A 20,416-nucleotide genomic window follows, 5' to 3' on the forward strand; every position below is an offset into this window, starting at 1 on the left:
GCGGAATAGAAAATATGATCCAAAAAAAGTGTATGTATATCACACGTACACAACCACACTGGGCCCCAATTACTATTGTTTGTACCCCTAAAAGGCTAGATGAGGAGTAGGGGGGGTATGGAACAGGCAGCACCCTCAAACCTTCAGAAGTATGAGATGAACCCCAACAACTTGGAAAGGTGGATCTCTCTCACACGTACCAACACAGACTATCCCCCAATTTAACTGATCCCCAAAGGTTTTTGATTAAATAGCGGAATAGAAAATATGATCCAAAAAAAGTGTATGTATATCACACGTACACAACCACACTAGGCCCCAATTACTATTGTTTGTACCCCTAAAAGGCTAGATGAGGAGTAGGGGGAGTATGGAACAGGCAGCACCCTCAAACCTTCAGAAGTATGAGATGAACCCCAACAACTTGGAAAGGTGGATCTCTCTCACACGTACCAACACAGACTATCCCCCAATTTAACTGATCCCCAAAGGTTTTTGATTAAATAGCGGAATAGAAAATATGATCCAAAAAAAGTGTATGTATATCACACGTACACAACCACACTAGGCCCCAATTACTATTGTTTGTACCCCTAAAAGGCTAGATGAGGAGTAGGGGGGGTATGGAACAGGCAGCACCCTCAAACCTTCAGAAGTATGAGATGAACCCCAACAACTTGGAAAGGTGGATCTCTCTCACACGTACCAACACAGACTATCCCCCAATTTAACTGATCCCCAAAGGTTTTTGATTAAATAGCGGAATAGAAAATATGATCCAAAAAAAGTGTATGTATATCACACGTACACAACCACACTAGGCCCCAATTACTATTGTTTGTACCCCTAAAAGGCTAGATGAGGAGTAGGGGGAGTATGGAACAGGCAGCACCCTCAAATCTTCAGAAGTATGAGATTGTGTTCACTGTACCCCACAAAGATTGAGTTCACTGCACCCCACAATGATTGTGTTCACTGCACCCCACAAAGATTGTGTTCACTGCACCTCACAAAGATTGTGTTCACTGTACCCCCCAAAGATTGTGTTCACTGCACCCCACAAAGATTCTGTTCACTGTACCCCACAAAGATTGTGTTCACTGCACCCTAAAAGGATGTTGTTCACTGCACCCCACAAAGATTGTGTTCACTGCACCCTAAAAGGATGTTGTTCACTGCACCCCAAAAAGATTGTGTTCACTGTACCCCCCCAAAGATTGTGTTCACTGCACCCCACAAAGATTGTGTTCACTGCACCCCAAAAAGATTGTGTTCACTGTACCCCCCAAAGATTGTGTTCACTGCACCCCAAAAAGATTGTGTTCACTGTACCCCCCAAAGATTGTGTTCACTGCACCCCACAAAGATTCTGTTCACTGTACCCCACAAAGATTGTGTTCACTGCACCCCAAAAAGATTGTGTTCACTGTACCCCCCCAAAGATTGTGTTCACTGCACCCCACAAAGATTCTGTTCACTGCACCCCACAAAGGATTTTGTTCACTGCACCCCAAAAAGATTGTGTTCACTGCACCCCAAAAAGGATTTTGATCACTGCACCCCAAAAAGGATGTTGTTCACTGCACCCCAAAAATGATTTTGTTCACTCCACCCCAAAAAGATTGTGTTCACTGCACCCCACAAAGATTGTGTTCACTGCACCCCAAAAAGATTGTGTTCACTGTACCCCCCAAAGATTGTGTTCACTGCACCCCACAAAGATTCTGTTCACTGTACCCCACAAAGATTGTGTTCACTGCACCCCAAAAAGATTGTGTTCACTGCACCCCAAAAAGGATGTTGTTCACTGCACCCCAAAAAGGATGTTGTTCACTCCACCCCAAAAAGATTGTGTTCACTGCACCCCACAAAGATTGTGTTCACTGCACCCCAAAAAGATTGTGTTCACTGCACCCCAAAAATGATTTTGTTCACTGCACCCCAAAAAGGATTTTGTTCACTGCACCCCAAAAAGGATGTTGTTCACTCCACCCCAAAAAGATTGTGTTCACTGCACCCCAAAAAGATTGTGTTCACTGCACCCCACAAAGGATTTTGTTCACTGCACCCCAAAAAGATTGTGTTCACTGCACCCCAAAAAGGATGTTGTTCACTGCACCCCAAAAAGGATTTTGTTCACTGCACCCCAAAAAGATTGTGTTCACTGCACCCCACAAAGGATTTTGTTCACTGCACCCCACAAAGATTGTGTTCACTGCACACCAAAAAGGATTGTGTTCACTGCACCCCAAAAAGATTTTGTTCACTGCACCCCAAAAAGATTGTGTTCACTGCAGCCCAAAAAGATTGTGTTCACTGCAGCCCAAAAAGATTGTGTTCACTGCAGCCCAAAAAGATTGTGTTCACTGCAGCTCACACACAGAAAAATGGATGTGGATCACTGACACCTGCCTATCTCCAATCCCACACCACACAGCAATATCGATTGTAGTTTGTAGAACACAGTTTCCCTAAAATTCAGCAGACTCTGTCCCTAACAGGATTGAGAAGAGATCGTAGATCAGGATTGAGTGCAGATTCACCCCACCCCCCACACAGCAATATCGATTGTAGTTTGTAGAAGACACTGACCCTATAATTCAGCAGACTCTATCCCTAAAATGCCTACAACTCGCCCTGCCTAAACACTCCGACCTGTCCCTCAATTCTATCCGGACACAAATGGTTTTTTCCTGCCTATCTTTCCCTAATCAGCAGCCAGCACATTGATGTGTGCTCTGTCCCTTAGCTAAGCAGCAGAATGACGCTGCTGCGGCGGCTGCCTCGAACTTATAAAGACTTGGTCACATGCTTCAGACGGCCAATCACAGCTACTAAGACATTTGCAGGCATGGCTGGGATGGCTTAAGGCACACCAGTTAAACGATTGTTGATTGGCTGTTGAAAGCCCGCCATGAAAAGAGCGCCAAAGCATGCAAAACCCGGAAATAAAACGACCGAACACGGATTTTTACCCGAACATACAGTAAAGTGTCCGTGTCCGTGTTCGGGTAAAAAAAATCCAATTATTCTGTACGAACACGAATAATACAGTCCGTGTTCGCTCAACACTATGTGAAACCCATCAGAAATATAATACCTTGCGAAAAAGAAGCTATAACACCACAACAGAGGAAGAACCTCTAACCAGATAGTGGCAGGCATGCTTGGACATGCATGCTTGGGATTCAAACCAATGACCCTGGTGCTGCAAGGCAGAAGTGCTAACCAGTTCTCCCCAGTGTGCTGCCACATGCATGGAGCCTCCATCTTTGTGGTGTTAAACAGCCCTAAGTCCCTGGGGTGCAAAACGTTTATCAAAGCAGATGTACCCTGGAAGTCCTGAGTGCCACTGACAAACCTGTTTCTGTGATATGCCATCTGGTTGCAAGGCTGGATATAGCTGATTACTGTCAACATGCTCCTATAGGACCGTCTCTAATTTTGAGGCTTTTTGCTGGGTAAGAGGCTGCAATTGGTGCTGGTGTGCAATTCACAAGGCTGCTATTTGTTCTTCCCTGTGGAGCACACATGGCAAGATTTGCCATTGTAGTGGAACCCTCCTACACCTAAACACTACATTTCTTAAGGCATTTACCTATAGGTGGTGGAATTAAATCAGGCAGGAGTTCTGTTTCTTGATTTATTCTGTGATATTTAGTGTTTATTGGTGTGTGAGTGAAGAATAGTGGTGTTACCCTCCGAGTTTTAGTAATGGCATTTTGATTTGGATTAATGCTGTTGGTACACACATTAAATTTTTTGTGGTAAAAATAACGATCATTTTGAAAATACTAAACAACACACCTCCTATATATCTATATATACCCTGCTCCAAAAATATTAAAGGAACACTTTGAAAACACATCAGATCTAAATAGGGAAAAATATCATTCTAGATATCTATACTGATATGGACTGGGTAATGTGTTAGGGATCAAAGGATGTCACATTGTTTGATGGAAATGAAAGTGATCAATGTACAGAGAGCTGAATTCAAAGACACCCTGAAAATCTAATTGAAAAAATGATGAAGCAGACTAGTCCATTTTGCTGAAGTTTCAATGCAGCAACTCAAAATGGTACTCAGTAGTTTGTATGGCCCCCATGTGTTTGTATGACGATGGATGGCGTCCTGGGGTATTTCCTCCCAGATCTGGACCAGGGCATCAATGAGCTCCTGAACAGACTGAGGTGTAACCTGGTGGTGTTAGATGGACCAAAACATAATATGCCAGAGGTGTTCTATTAGATTTAGGTCAGGCGAGGGTGAGGGCTATTTAATGGTAACAATTCCTTCATCCTCCAGGAACTGGCTGCATACTCTCATCACATGAGGCCAGGCATTGTCGCGCACCAGGAGGAACCCAGGACCCACTGCACCAGCGTAGGGTCTGACAATGGGTCCAAGGATACCTAATGACAGCCAGGGTGCCATTTTCTAGCCTGTAGAGGTCTGTGCGTCCCTCCATGCATATGCCTCTCCAGACCATCACTGACCCACCACCAAACCGGCCATGCTGAACGATGTTACAGGCAGCATAATGTTCTCCATGGCTTCTCCAGACCCTTTCACGTCTGTCACATGTGCTCAGGGTGAATCTGCTCTAATCTGTGAAAAGCACAGGGCGCCAGTGGCAGACCTGTCAATTCTGGTGTTTAATGTCAATCGAGCTCCACGGGCAGTGAGCACAGGGCCCACTAGAGGATGTTGGGCCCTCAGGCCACCCTCATAAAGTCTGTTTCTGATTGTTTGGTCAGAGACATTCACACCAGTGGCCTGCTGGAGGTAATTTTGTAGGGCTCTGGCAGTGCTCATCCTGTTTCTCCTTGCACAAAGGAGCAGATACCAGTCCTGCTGATGGGTTAAGGACCTTCTACAGCTCTGTCCAGCTCTCCTAGAGTAAGTGCCTGTCTCCTGGAATCTCCTCCATGCTCTTGAGACTATGCTGTTAGACACAGCAAACCCACTGGCCATGGCATGTATTGATGTGCCATCCTGGAGGAGTTGGACTGCTTGTGCAACCTCTATAGGGTCCAGGTATTGCCTCATGCTACCAGTAGTGACACTGACCCTAGCCAAATGCAAAACTAATGAAAAATAGTCAGAAAAGATTAGTAGGGAAAAAAATGTCAGTTGCCTCCACCTGTAGAACCTTTCCTGTTTTGGAGGTCGTCTCATTGTTGCCCATCTAGTGCACCTGTTAATTTCATTAACACCAAAGCAGCTAAAACTGATTAGCAACCCCCTCTGCTACTTAGCTGACCAGATCAATATACCAGGAGTTTAATTCTCTCTCTCTTAGGCCCTCAGGTCAACCACCTGAGGCCACATGGCATCTCTACAGAGGGGCAGCCACCCCCTCCCTCCAGGACCCCGCTCTCCAGCAGAAAGACCCAGAGTACATGTGCCCTTGGCATTTATACAGTATTCCAGCCCGCACTGAGGCACTTTTCTCCCTACCAATCACCAGGGCTGTGCTAAATGCTTGTGCACTCATTTGTCAGGTTTCCTCCCACTGTCCAATATGCCTCCCTATTGGACCAGTGTGAAACACTTCAGACAAACTGAGCTGCACCTGAGCACCATGAGCAGACCTCACTAGCAGATCCTGCTTTCTGGTAGGCAGAGAACAATATAGATCTACCTGGCAATCTCTCTGGTAAGCAGAAAAATCCAAAACTAAACTCTCTCCCTAGCACATACCTAGGAGGATGCTACAAAAAAAAAGGCCAGGAACACTGCAAGATATAAACACTGTCCAACCCTTGATAAGCCATTTAGATACATGTACATGTACATTTAAGGTGATCTGTTGTTACATTTACAAGCTGGGAGAACTATCTCTAAAATTCATAAAAAGCGCCATAGGCACTCATTAGAAATCTGTTTCCTGTCCATGCAATAAATGACCCAACTTGCAACAGATTCACGTAACTGCTGCTATGGTGTATATTTGTTGCAGAATTTTGTCTGTGACACAATTTATTCAAACATGGAAGAGTTGATATGGTGGTAATTCCCAATGAAATTGTCCTATCCATAGTGCCAGAGTTTTAAAGTGTTGCACAAAAGAACTACCTGAATTTCATGCACATCGGAAACAGCTGTTGCACCACTTTCATAAATTTCATGCTAGACTTTCTAATACTGCTATAATGTCAGAAAAATTTAAATGTTTTACTGAATAGCCCCCTATGTGTCTTGTGGCTTTTCCAGAGGGTCATGCATCTGTTGTGCAAGCACAAAGCAGGACCTAAGATTCTCCATAACCATCTGGCTTTAGCTGTGCAAGCTTTGGCTTTCCACAACTCCTTCTTAGCACGTCATTATGCTCCTTTATTTGCAAAAGGGGCAGAGACCATCACAGAACAGTGTAGCTTCCCTCAGTCCTGCTGTATGGTTTCATCACATTAGATAGATAGCTGCTTTTTTTTTTTAAACAAGTACAGATTTCTTAAAAAGAGCTGGAGATAGGAAGGATTGGGAGGGAATAGAACTGTCTTATGTTTCCAGTCAATAGCAAAAAAAAGTTAATACAAAGAACTTACTTTGATGAAATTATTACATCACTTTCCTCAGAAAGCATCACCCTTTCGTCACAATGACATACGCATTTTATGAACTATGGATAATTGAAAAAGTAATAAACATTTTCAAACATGCATGCACGCATAATTATAATTTGTAATTTTAGTGTTTTAAGTATTTGCATTAAAAATGTTTGCATTAAAAAAGAAAATGTAGGGCTTATTCACACCTAGGTGCTTTTGGCTGTGTTGTTTTTGCAAACAGTAGCCAGCCAGGGGTCTGTCATTTTGCATTGGTAATGCTACCGCCACTAAATTTTAACTCACATCTATGCATTTTATGTGCATTTTAGGTTCAGTGTGTTAAAAAAACCCTGCTTTCTGCAGCTTTGATGCTCTTTAATCAAAATCCACATAGAGTTTAGTGGTAACACACTAAAATGCATGCAAAACACATTTAAAATCCAAAGCACCTAAAATGCACCACATAATGTAATCCAGCCCTAAATGACAGATCCCTGGATGGTTGCTGTTTGTAAACAAACCAGCCATGGATGCTTGGTGATGTCATTGACCAAATATAGGCATGACTATATTTGTAATTGGACAGGACATTACTCCCTGTTCAGTTTGTAAACAAATACAGTTAAGCTGAAATGCCCTGAGTTTGGTTTGAGCAGGGTTTGGTGAACTTCAAAAAAGTTCAGATGCTGACCCTAAACCCCACTGAAATCAATGGGAGCCAAATCTGTCAAATCAAAAATGCCCATTTTCTGGACAAGGATTGTAAGAAAAAAAAAATAGCATGGCCGTGGAGGGTGGGAATTACCCAGGGTAACATGTACCAGTACAATCAAAAACTTAAAAAAAAATAATAATTTAGACAGGAGAAGTGATTATTTTTTAATGCACTAACATTTACAAAGGAAAATTAATTTAAAGCATTTACCTATAACAAATTTATCACAACATTATGTTCTTTAGCAAGAAATAACATTCCATGTTACAGTGGCGGCTGGTGCTCGGTAATTTGGGGGGGGGGGTGGCAAACCATAGTAAAGTAGAAGTCTGGGGTGCTATTAAACCTTTGCACAAACAATGTCATAGAATGAAGGGCATGTTAAGCAGCCAAGGAGACAGTTTTCCCTTAAAAATAACCAATTCAGCAGTAAATCGCTTTAAAAAAAAAAAAAAAAAAACAAGGAGTATTGAAAGTACATGAAACATTTGAAAGGGTTAATTAATCAATTTGCAAAACAAATTCCCCAAACTGGCATTCCAGGGTTCCCAAAGCGCAGGGCATTTTATCTACTCGGATTAAGAATGCCTGGTAGAAGAAAATGCTATTATCTCTGCATTGTGAGGCACAAGTTATCAGCAGACTCCAGTTTTGACACCTGGCCACTAGAGCCTGACAGCGATTGTTCCTTTCCACCTCCCTACTGAAGACACAGCAGGTGTAAAGTAGACATTGCACACAAACACTCTACCTTCCTCCCCCGCCCATCTGCCTCCTTACCTTCTCACCTTCTCCTTCCTCTTGTCGGGAGCTGGGCAGTACTGGATGGCAGAGCCGCTTTCCTCCTCCAGCCACGTGTCTTCTGCCTCTTCATGGCCGCTGGCCAGTAAGATTGCTTCTCCTTTTGGCCAATTGGGAAAGGGGTCTCACAACCCTTTTCCTGATTGGCTGGGAGGAGAGTTAGTGTGACAATAGTGAATATTCATTTGATATTGTCACACAATGGGTGGGCTCTGTGCCCCAGACCCACCCTTTTTTTTAAAGCCTATTAGAGCCTCTGGCTCTAATCACATGCTTTAAAAATCCCCATTGGAATCCATGCGTCCGGCGCCCTGCATGTAGATTAGGGGGCTGGACGCATGGATAGGGGGGCGGCGCCCCCGTGCCCCCAATGGACGTGCCGCCCCTGCCATGTTAATACTTATGCTACCAAAATTAGTCTGTGCTGTAAATTGCCTCCAGCATTGCTCCTGTTTCTTTTTCTCGGAGGCAGACATTTTGCTGAAGCCCAGAGCCCCTGAGTAGCAGTAAATCTTTAGGCTGTCAGCAGATCGATTCTGATTTTTGGCACCCTGCAAAAAAAGAGAGAGCAACTGAGCATGTACAGAGCTGGATGATTCAGTGTATTACTGGATTTTAAACAGTATCAACACTTATTTTTAATTTTTTACATAGATACAGCTGCAAAAGGGACCAGCACAAAGTTATCTAGCAAAACTTCATCTTCTGACTAATGTTCCACTTCAAATTTGCCAGCAATTTACATTTCTCTTCTGGCTTCTATTAAAATAAAAAAAAAAAACACACAAAGCCTCCCAAAGGTCCCCCAACATATTTTTTTTCTTTCCCCTTTGCTATAAAGTCTGATATGAATTTTAAGTTGGATCATCATGAAAAAAAAAATGTATGAGGCACCTCTAAAAATCTATACCAGACCCCAATTCAGAGCAAGCAATCTGACTGGCCAAGCAAAGGGAGAGATGAGCGTACTCCCTCCCTCTTGAACCGTACAAGGCCAAGTGCCTTCAACATGGGAGGTGCTTTGGAGGGGGGGGGGGGGGTAAGCACCTTGAAAGCCAAGTTGTTGAGGACAAGGACATTTTCTCTACCAGCCTGACCAGTGGTTTTAGAGGTCTGAAGGCAGTATACATATAAGAATTTGGCTGGGAGCCTGAGGTTTATGTTGTGTGTCTGTGAAAATGTCAATTGCGGCACAGTAACTAGGAGCATTTTGTTGGTAAAAAGGCTGTGGCAAAGACGTTGTGTAGGCCGACACACACACGCAAACCTGTCTTTCTGGGACTCAAGGGTATAGATGATGTCAGTGTGTTGTTCCACCCGGCGTGTTGTTCCACTCCTTGAAACTGTGCTGAGGAGTGTAGTGAGTGGAGTTGGAAGACCCTTGTTGATGTCTCAAAAGGCCCTGGCTGGGTATGGAGCCACAAGCCTTTGTGACCCTTTGTAATGAGAGGTCCACATGATCCAAAAAGGAAGTTTTTCAACCATTTGATGGCGGTGTTCACACACAGGATCATTCTTCAAGGTGGTGGATGTAAGCAACACTTACCTGGATTATTATATCACACTTGTTTGACTTTTTCTGTTGGTGACACTCATTTGGATTATCAAATTATATTTGTGGACTTTTAGGTTTATCATTTTAGCGCAACTTAAATAAGTATTTTTGTACTGTGTTGATATCTCACAGATTAGTTGTAGCTTGCACTTTCAGCTTTTTTTTTTTTTACTATATGTAGAGCAGTTTTCCCTTTTTTGATTTATGAGAATTTATATAGCCTCAACAGTTTGCACAGCTATGTAAAATCACTCCCTAACACACTAAAGGGTGTAACTTACTATTCAGCATTACAGGGGGCCTAAAAAAAAATATATATTTTAAAAACAAAACAATAAAGACTATAGAAAACAATCAAAAGTTTAGCCATTTGAGCTATAAGTGCTGAATATGTATATATTGTACATATCCATAACAAACAGTGGAAAACATAATTTAGTGGTTTATTTATTATTATTTATTTATTTCAGGTACTTATATAGCGCTGTCAATTTACGCAGCGCTTTACATATACATTACACATTCACATCAGTCCCTGCCCATAGTAGGGCCAATTTTATACAGGATCCAATTAACCTACCAGCAGGTCTTTGGAGTGTGGGAGGAAACCGGAGTACTCGGAGGAAACCCACACAGGCGCAGGGAGAACATGCAAACTCCAGGCAGGTAGTGTCATGGTTGGGATTCGAACCAGCGACCGTCTTGCTGCTAGGTGAAAGTGCTAACCACTAGGGATGATCAAACTTTTGAAAAGTTTGGTTCGACCAGAACACCCTAACTTCCCGAAAGTTTGGGTCCGGATTCCAGAACCCCATTGAAATCAATGGGACCCGAACTTCGGTAATCAAAAAACACAATTTTGAAGCCCTAAAACCCAATAAATGCCCCTAAAAAGTGCCTAGGGTTCTGGGTCATGCCCCAGGGACTATTAATCACACAGCAAAAAGTTCTTAAAAATTGTCGTTTTTGATAGAGAGCCAATTATTGAAACAATTATTGAAAAAAAAAAAAAAAGAGATTTCTTTGGATTTAGTGTCTGGGGGGGGGGTCTAAAAAGTGTACCTGTGAAGTTTCAGCTCTGTAGCATGTCCAGAACCAGAAAAAAAAAAAGATTGTTTGTCTTAGAATTGCAGTAGAGCAGGGATGGGGCTCCGCTCCTTTCACACCTGGGCGTTTTTGTTTCAGGCGTTTATTGGGCTTTTTTGTGGACGTCTTTGGAGGCAGGTATGACATCTGAACTTCTCCTGGCTCACTGGGCTTTCCTGGCTTACTCAGCCTCTAGTCACAGCTCTCTGCTGTATGGGCCCGTTCTTGGTCTTTCGATAGGGGTTCTTCTGACATCCCAAGCTCTCTCACTCCTCTGAGACTTACAGATTCCCTCAGTCCCCTGGACTCACCTAGTTGTCCCAGTTCTCTCAGTCTCTCAGACTTACTTAGCCATCTCAACTCTTTTAGTCCTATGGACATAGAATTCATACATACACAGAGTTGCCTGATGAAGGAGCACGCATGCTCGGAAAGCGTGCACGGACACAGCCTTGCCTTCATCCGGATACCATCCTGACAGCTTCCCCCTGTGCCTCTCCCTTCGACCTGTGACCTCCGGAACCACCGGCACCACCAGGTATGAGGACACTGCACTCTTCAGCTGCCTCCCCCCCCCCCGGCTCCGATTCCACTACAAGGCTGCCGCTTTTTGATGTTCCCATGGTATCTATTATCTATTGAGTGTATTACTTTCTCCAATCAATTGGTTTTACCATTGCTGCATTTACATTGGCGCCACTCCTCTCTCCTTTTCCAAGACATAGAATCTCTCTTCTCTTGAGTAGAACATCTCTGTCTCCTAACAGGAACACACACCAGTTTCCAATTGGGAGCATGGGAGCACACACCTGTCTCTATATGGGAGCACTAAATTATGCCCAAGCCTATCATTATTACAGCTGTTACATACCAGCACACACCTGCTGGTTTTCTGCAAGTTATGTAATAACATCTAAAGCAGTATATTGTGTGTGTGTGTTTATATATATATATATATATATATATATATATATATATATATATGTATCACCCCCCCCCCTGCTAGGAAGAGGCATATGGGTGGCCTTGTCTGCATATCAGGAGGGCCTGATCAATTTGTTAGGGTTTCATGTGTTTCCCAGGGTGTCTGTTGAGTCTGGGGAGTCTCCCTACTATGTCCAATGAGGGCTCTCATTGGACAGTGGAGGAAATCTAGCTAATAGTACACCATGGCTTGTATCTATCCCAGAGGGCAGATTCTGTCGCAATGCATCCTGGGATGGGGTATAAGTCTGAGGGGAGAACATGACAGGGTGTCTTTGGCGGGAAGCAGAGTCCCAGGAGGAGGGTGTCGGCTGTCTCTCGTCCTGTCAGCGCAAGTGAGAGTGTCCTGGGCGTTCGGCCTAGAGGACAAAGGTTGAGCTGGGCTTTTAGAAAGGGATCCGGAGTGCTGTGAACTAAGTGGAGCTGCTGGGCAGAAGTTTCGGGGAAAAACAGGATTGTGAGTTCTTAGGACTGCCCAGGGGTCTGCCTAGTAGAGGGGACCACTCCAGAAGGTCAAGGGGATGCAGGAGCCAGCTAACCGAAGGAGAAGGATTAGAGAAAGGGGGTGCCATTGTTGAAGCCCTGAAGATAATAGAGAGAAAGGGGGTGCCAGTGTGGGCCCTGAAGTGTTTAGAAGCGCAGCAGCAGTACAAGTAGCTACTTCAGCAAGGAGGGCTTAGGGAGCTAAAGAAAGAACTTCTGTAAGTGAGAAAGCAGTCCAAGATCAGTTTGGAGTTAACAGGCAGCAAGCCAGCATTAACCAGCGTTAACTGGCATATAGTCAGCGTCAAGTCAGCGCCAAGAAGTGTTTCCAGTTGTCCCTAGAAAATTGTGCATAGTTGAGCCAGAGGAGTATCTCACTCATTCCCTTCTCCCATCCAAGTTCTCAAATAAACCTAAAAGACCCAAAGATGCTGGACTGATCATTGTCTCAACACTCACACTTAATGCATGCACAAGGGTACTTTTGTTGTACCCGGTGGCCCAGGGGCACTCATTTCAAGCACAATGGCTGGGAATCCTGCTACATACACACACACACACACACACACATATATATATATATATATATATATATATATATATATATATATATATATATATATATTTATATATACATAGCAATATGGGTGATCATTGAGCTCAAGTGGTAGATGTGCTTGTCAGTTGTGTCATTCCAAACCCGGGAGTTTTGTGCAGGTTATCTATGCTATAGACCTCTTTTGCATCGATTCGATTTCTGAAAGCAAACCAAAACCACTCGATGCAATAGAAGTCTATGGCAAAGCATGGGTACACTGTGCTGTACATACAGTGTGGGAAAACTGCACCATAATAGTATGAAAGAGGCCATAGAGATTTTTTTTCAGTTTCCAAATATAACCACAACACATTTCTTCTATTTATTACAATATTATACCCTACTGTATATAAGTACACAAATTATATTTTATAACCTTACGTTTTCAAAACAGTATGAGTGTTGTCATTTAACGCACAGCCACTCTAGCTGCAAAGCTAACTTGTTGTTTTACAGCTGATGTGGTTGACATAAACTCGTTTTCTGTACCAAAACATATAGCAGGAAAAGACTGCTGATAACAAAAGAGAGTGAGAGATAGAGGAAAAGAATGTAAAATGCTTTTAAAAAATAAAAATAAAAAGGCAGACTGTGACTAGAAAAGTTAAGAAGTAATTCTAGATCTGACCCTGTTTTTTTGTAATATAGTTTAAAACTAAATCTGGAGAATGTAGGTTTTAATTTCCAGTAGGTTTCATTAGGGTGTTTTGATTCTCTTCATTTGGTGGAAGAAGGAATTAGGTTTATGGTATCTGAACATCTGTGAACATCAGGTGCTAAGGGCATTCAGGTTCACATTGCAATTCTTGTGATTCCACAGGTTCAAAGGGCAAAAACAGCATGAGAAATGCTTTTAGTGTTGCTCACAATGCATGCAATTACTATTGATCTTGTGTATCTAAAAGAGTTGGGCTTGGCATAAATGCCACTTGCTGGGCTACTAATCCCATTACTGTTCCTGGATGTGGGAAAACATACACTGAAATTCAACTGTACTGATTTTGCATATGAAAGTATTGGAAATATGATGGCCTTAGGCTTTGTGAATGTGGAACTATTTTTGCTAAACTTTATCATACTAAAATAAAAATGGCAGACAAGTGAAATTAAACTTTAATAGCACTAAAAAAAAAAAAAAAATGACTTCATTGGTACATACATAAAAATGAGAATATCTCCAATTGTCTAAGCCTAGAGACAAAAAATTAAACAGTGAAGTGTGCAAAACTAGAAACTAAACTTTTTCCTTTTAAAGAATGTTAGCAAATATGCCCATTTATGAACAGGGTCATTTTTTGAGCAGGTCATTGTTTATGGAAATTTTGTGCAAGTGGAATCTTACTTGTAGGGATGGGCTCTGTGTTCGAGTCGAGCGTAAGTTTAACTCGAACATCAGCTGTTCATGAGTTCGCAGAACACACAAACAAATGGGGCGCTCATCGAGAAGATTGCCCGCCGATGAGCGCCCCATAATGCACTGTGCTGTTGCAGTGCATTGATTGCTGATGATTGGCCAAATCATGCACGTGACCTGTATGCTTTGGCTAATGACAGCACGATGTCCTGTCAGAGCCATGATTGACCAAAGGCAGAGTGCCTTTGGCCAATTATGGCCCAGGGGCTAAATCCACGCCCCACACTATATAAGGCTGTTGCTTACAAGGCAGCAGTTTATAGTGTGTTACAATAAAGATTGGGCAGGTAGTTAGTAGATAGTGAGTTCAGTCAGTTTAGTGCAGTCAGTGTATTGTACAGGCATACTCTACTTTTAAAATGTATGGATATGTTGTAGTCCTGGGTCCCCTCTCAGTGCTCCCCACGTTTGGTGTCCCTGTCACTTATAGTTCGGGAGCAGTGCCATGCCAAGCCAACCAAGATTTCCTAGAGACGCTAATGTTAAAGACAGGGAGCAGTGCCATTTCAAGCTGACCAAGATTTCCCATAGATGCTAATGAGCACTGAAAGCTGAAAATTGGTCTGGTCAGTAAGGGGATGAAAGTGCCCTGTATTTAACTGGTTAAGGGGAACCCTATGACAGAAAAAACAGCGTGAACAAAAAAAGTTCTATACCAGGCCCTTTGAGTCTGGTACAGATTTTAAGGGGAACTCCAAGCCAAAAGGAAAAAAAAAATGATGTGGGGTCCCCCCCAAAATCTATACCAGACCCTTATCTGAGCATGTAGCCTGGCAGGCTAAGGGGGGCCGAGCAACCACCATAGCCACCATACCAGACCACTTGCTCTCAACATTGGGAGGGTGCTTTGGGGTGCCTCCCAGAGCACCTTGTCCCCATGTTGATGGGGACAAGGGTCTCTTCCCGACACCCCTGGGCTGTGGTTGTTGGGGTCTGCGGGTGGGGGGCTTATCGGAATCTGAAAGTCGCCTTTAACAAGGGGGCCCGCAGATCCCTCCCCTCCCCCCTCAGTGAATGGGTATCAGGTATATCCTACCCCTACCCATTCACCAAAAAAGTGTAAAAAAGCAAAGAACACAGTTTTTGACAAATCCTTTATTTAAAAAAAAAAAAAACAATAGCGTTCCTCGATGCAAATCCTTCATCAATCACAATGCCTGCAGGACCCGAAAAATAGAAACAAAATTCAAAAAGGCTTTGCCTCTTCAGCCGTATGCCCAATCTTCAGCTTTGACAGTTCTTCCATAGGCAAAATTCAAAGAAAAAAAGGGAGTGGGGTCCCCCCCCCCAAAATACATACCAGACCTTTATCTGAACATGCAGCCCGGCAGGCTCGACCCCCCCCCCTCCTGAACAATACCAGGCCACATGCCCTCAACATGGGGGTGGGTGCTTTGGGGCAGGTGGGCTCTGCCTCCCCCCCACCCCAAAGCACCTTGTACCCATGTTGATGGGGAAAAGGGCCTCTTCCCGACAACCTTGGGCTGTAGTTGTCGGGGTCTGAGAGTTGGGGGCTTATCAGAATGTGACATCAGAAGGGGGTGGTGCCACCTGGGAAAAGTGTCCACCACCGCTAGAGAGAGAGAGAGGCAGGAGCACAGGCCTGGAGGAGGAGGATGTTGCTAGACGGACCCCAGTTTCCCTTGGCAGGCCACACACCATCACCAGCAGCCAGCCACCACCACCACCAGCAGCCAGCCAGGCAGCACTGCAGCAGCAGCACAACAGGTACCAAAAAAAAAACAAAAAAACTTAGTCACAGAAAGTCAAGACAGGAGGACTCAGTCAGGACTCAGACCCCCACCACCAGTGTGCCACACCACAGGACTCAGACCCCCACCACCAGTGTGCCACACCACAGAACTCAGACCCCCACCACCAGTGTGCCACACCACAGGACTCAGACCCCCACCACCAGTGTGCCACACCCCCACCAGCCACCACCATCACCAGCAGCCAGCCACTCCAGACAGCAGCAGGTACCAAAAAAAAAAAACTACGGTTACTCACACAGTCAGGAGGACTCAGGACTCAGACCCCCACAGTGCGCCACACCACCACCAGCCACCACCACCTACCCACCCTATTCACCCACTGACCCCTATATATACCTACCCACCCACCCTATACACCCACTGACCCCTATATACACCTACCCACCCACCCTGTACACCCACTGACCCCCAAATACACCTATCCACCCACCCTATACACCGATACCACAGTGCCACTCTCAGCAAATACCACTCAGGTACCACTCAGCAAATACCACGCAGGTACCACTAAGCAAATACCACGCATACAAGGGGCATATAAGTTATTTGACATATTTGAATTTTTTTTAAAGCAACAAAATAGTTACTTTCCCTGGTAATTAGTTACTTTTTTACTGATGTAACTCAGTCACTAACTCAGTTACTTTTTGGGAGAAGTAACTAGTAACTATAAATAATTACTTTTTTTTTAGGTTACATGACCAACACTTGATGTACATTCCTCTTGTATTTAGACAAGATTTTCTTATCCTGGAATTTAGATTTAATAAAATACTGTATAACTACTCCCAGACTACAGGACACATCAATCAGCAGTGGAAGTCTTCAGAGACAGTGATGAGCTATGGGAAATGCAGTGACTGCACAGCAATTCTAGCTGAGCAGGTCTGGGTTATAGATAAAATGGGGCACATGCAAATGCTCACAATCCTGCACTATATGCACAATCCTACACTACAAAGCTCACACTCAGGTACTGAACACAGTACAGCCCACAGACTCTCACAAAATACCATCCTTCCCTACTTTTTTTACAAAGACATTTCTGAAAAGCAATGAAGCACAACAGAGTCTTAATTATTATTTCTCATTCCACCACAAATACCAAAATAAGAGAATTATTTTGTATGCCTCTTTGGCCAACTGTACATCCAGATCTTCTGTTTTACAGTCAGCCATAGCTTAAAAAAGAGCTGTTTATTCCAAACAGCATATAGAGTTTTTAGGCCTATTTGCCATCTGCAGTGCAGTGCATAGATTCAAATCAGCTTACAGCCTAAGAAAAAAAGTTTGAATTGGAGGAATAAAGTTAAAGAAATGCTGTGTAGTATGATACAGTAAATATGAAAAATATATATTTTTTGGAACAACAAAAAATTTGTGATAATCTTATCCACAAAAGGAAAAGTTGCTATTACAACAATACACATCAATTAAAAATCAGGCAAGCGAGTGGAAATAAGTATTTTAGATGACTCAAAATATTATATTTAAGACAACAATATTGAATTCCCCTTTAACTGTCCTTTTGAGGTTATATAAACTCTAAAGAGATGGCAGACAAGCCACAATTCGTAGCAATGTAAAGTTGATAAATAAGTTCTTATATAATTTTAGGCAAAACACAACGGCTTCTAATCTACCGGTAAATTCAGGGCTATTACCATTGAATAAAAAAATAAAAATAAATAAAAATCAGGTGTCGCATGCAAAAATATCTTAAAAATAATTTTATCAAGTTGTAATGAATCTAATTGGGGTGCTGTTGCTGCTCTATTTAGGCCGAGCAATAATGTAAAATTAAAAGTATAAGTTCACCTTTCTAAAATAAAATAATAAATGCACATTTTTGGGCAAGTAAAAAATTGTGCAGTTATTATTTATTTTTTTAATTTTTTTTTAGGAGCCTGTAAAGCATTGAACCTGCGATCAGCAGATCGCGGGTACAATCTCAGGCTCTTGCAGAATGTCAGTGTGTCTGTCTGCTTGCACCTCATATGGGCAGTCAGTTACAAAGGAAAGGTCAATGAACAACGTAGAGTGCCCACTAACGCCATGGTAGTTCATTAAGAACAACAAGCCGTCAGCCGCAAAGGCTGTCGGTACTTGCAGTTTATTCATTCACAGATCTCTGTGAATAAATGACACGGCAATGTGGGCCTAAAACTAAGTGGTAACATGTTCCCAAATGTGAACTTATCTTCTAAAAAATATTACATATACAGTGGGGTTGATTTACTAAAATGAGAGAGTGCAAAATCTGGTGCAGCTGTGCATAGTAGCCAATCAGCTTCTAACTTCAGCTTGTTCAATTAGAGTATAACTAAAAGCAAACCCTTTTTTTTGTTGTGGATATAGTGCAGGGGGATTAGACCACTTGTCAGTTTTTATTGCTGTCTGTGCCCCCGTTAGGAGATTCACCCTCTCCTTTGTCCTGTTTATTATTACCATTGAAAGTGAAAGTAAAAGAAATCCCAAAATTTGGGTTATCTACACAAATGTAATAGGAGGGAAATCTTCCAATTTCAAAAAATTCCCATTAGTTCTGGTGACCTGGGGGTCCCCAAGGAATTCCCCTAATTTGCAGGGATTTCCTCTCACTTCCGGGGATGCAGATGGCAAAAATCGGACAGGGTGTCCCCCAGGGAACTATGTTTGGGCACCTCTCATGAGGCCTTTGACAAATTACTCTGTCTCTCTTTTGGGATTTTAAAACTGTACTGTTCGTTAACATTTTCTATCCTTTTAGCTGGATTTAGGTTATTTTATATTCAAAGGCGCTCTCCCTTCTTTAGAGGGGAGGTTTTTTACATCCCCTTTGTATCAGCTTAGCTGGTCCTATGTGTTTGTCCCACTGTGGCCGGGTTCACCTCTTGCATTTTGACAGTGAAACATTTCGGCCCTCCCTGCTTTATTTTACTTGCATCTTCATGTGGTCAGGTTTCCAAGCACCCTGACACCTGGCTGCTGTGATAACCGGACGCATCCATTAACCTGGTGGGTGTTTACCTCCCCATGCCTAATGGGCTTAATGCCTCTTACGTAGTGTAATAGGTTCCCAAGAACCTCTTGTACTTTGCACTTGTACTCATTATTTTGTACTCTGTAATTACCATATCATGATACCTCTCATTTGAAGCATCCAGTCCAAGTCTGTTATGATACAACGTTGTTCCTGCTTTTCTATGTCATTGGTTTTTGTTTGTCTCTTGATATACATAATAAAAATTGATTGCAATTAAAAATATTACAGGGGTTATAACCCTCCTTTTTTCTATCCAAAATGTAAAAAAAAAAAAGGTTTTGCCTATAGTTCACAAAAAAAAAACAAACCTTGAAGCTGATTGGTTTCTATGGCAGAGCTGCACCTGAGTTTGCACTCTTCCACTTTAACCACTTTACCACCGGAGGACTTTGCTGTCTTACGTCCAGGCCACTTTTTGCGATTCGGCACTGTGCGACTTTAACTGACAATTGCGCGGTCGTGCGACGCCATACCCAAACTAAATTTATGTCCTTTTTTTTCCACAAACAGAGCTTTCTTTTGGTGGTATTTGATCACCTGTGCGAGTTTTACTTTTTGCGCTATAAACAAAAAAACAGCGTAAATTTTGAAAAAACAACAATATTTTTCACATTTTTTTATATGAAATTCCCCCCAAAAAAATGTAAAAATCAAAATTTTTAAAAATGTTTGGCCAATTTGTTTTCTGCTACCTATGTTTGGTAAAAAAAAATTCACAATAAGCGTATTTTGATTGGTTTGCGCAAAAGTTATTGCGTTTACTAACAAAGGGAAAGATTTCTGTCATTTTTGGTGTTTTTTTTTTTTAACGCGTAATGGCGGCGATCTGCGATTTTTTTTGCGGGACTGCGACATTTCGGCGGACAGATCGGACCCTTGACTGACATTTTTGACACTTTTGGGGGTACCAGTGACATTACTGCAGTAATCAGTGCTATACATATGCACTGTTACTGTAAAAATGACACTGGCAGGGAAGGGGTTAATTTTATTGGAGAGGGAGGGGTTAATGTATGCCTGGTGCTTACTAATGTGTGTGGGGGGAGGTGACTGAGTGACACAAGGACAGATCCAGGGTTCAGCTATGCTGAACCCTGCAATCTGACCCTGCCTGTCACTTAGGAGATCTGCCCGCTTGTGTTTACACAAGCAGGCGGATCTCCACACTAGATCCCTGACGATCGGGGAAGAGCGGTGGCGATCGCCGCTGGTTCTCCCCTGGCCCGACTCCCGCTGTGACTGAAAACAGCGGGAGCGAGCCTCCGGCGGCGGGCGCGCGCCGCCGAGAAAGGGGAGTGTCTGACGACGTAGTATTACGTCGTCAGACGATAACTAGCCACTTTGCCGCAGTAATATTACTGCAGGCAGACGTAAAGTGGTTAAAAAAAAAAAAACAAATGTATTAGATTATACTACATTACAGAC

Source organism: Pelophylax lessonae (assembly GCF_965119305.1).
Source record: "Pelophylax lessonae genome assembly, chromosome: 5".
Classification (NCBI taxonomy): domain Eukaryota; kingdom Metazoa; phylum Chordata; class Amphibia; order Anura; family Ranidae; genus Pelophylax; species Pelophylax lessonae.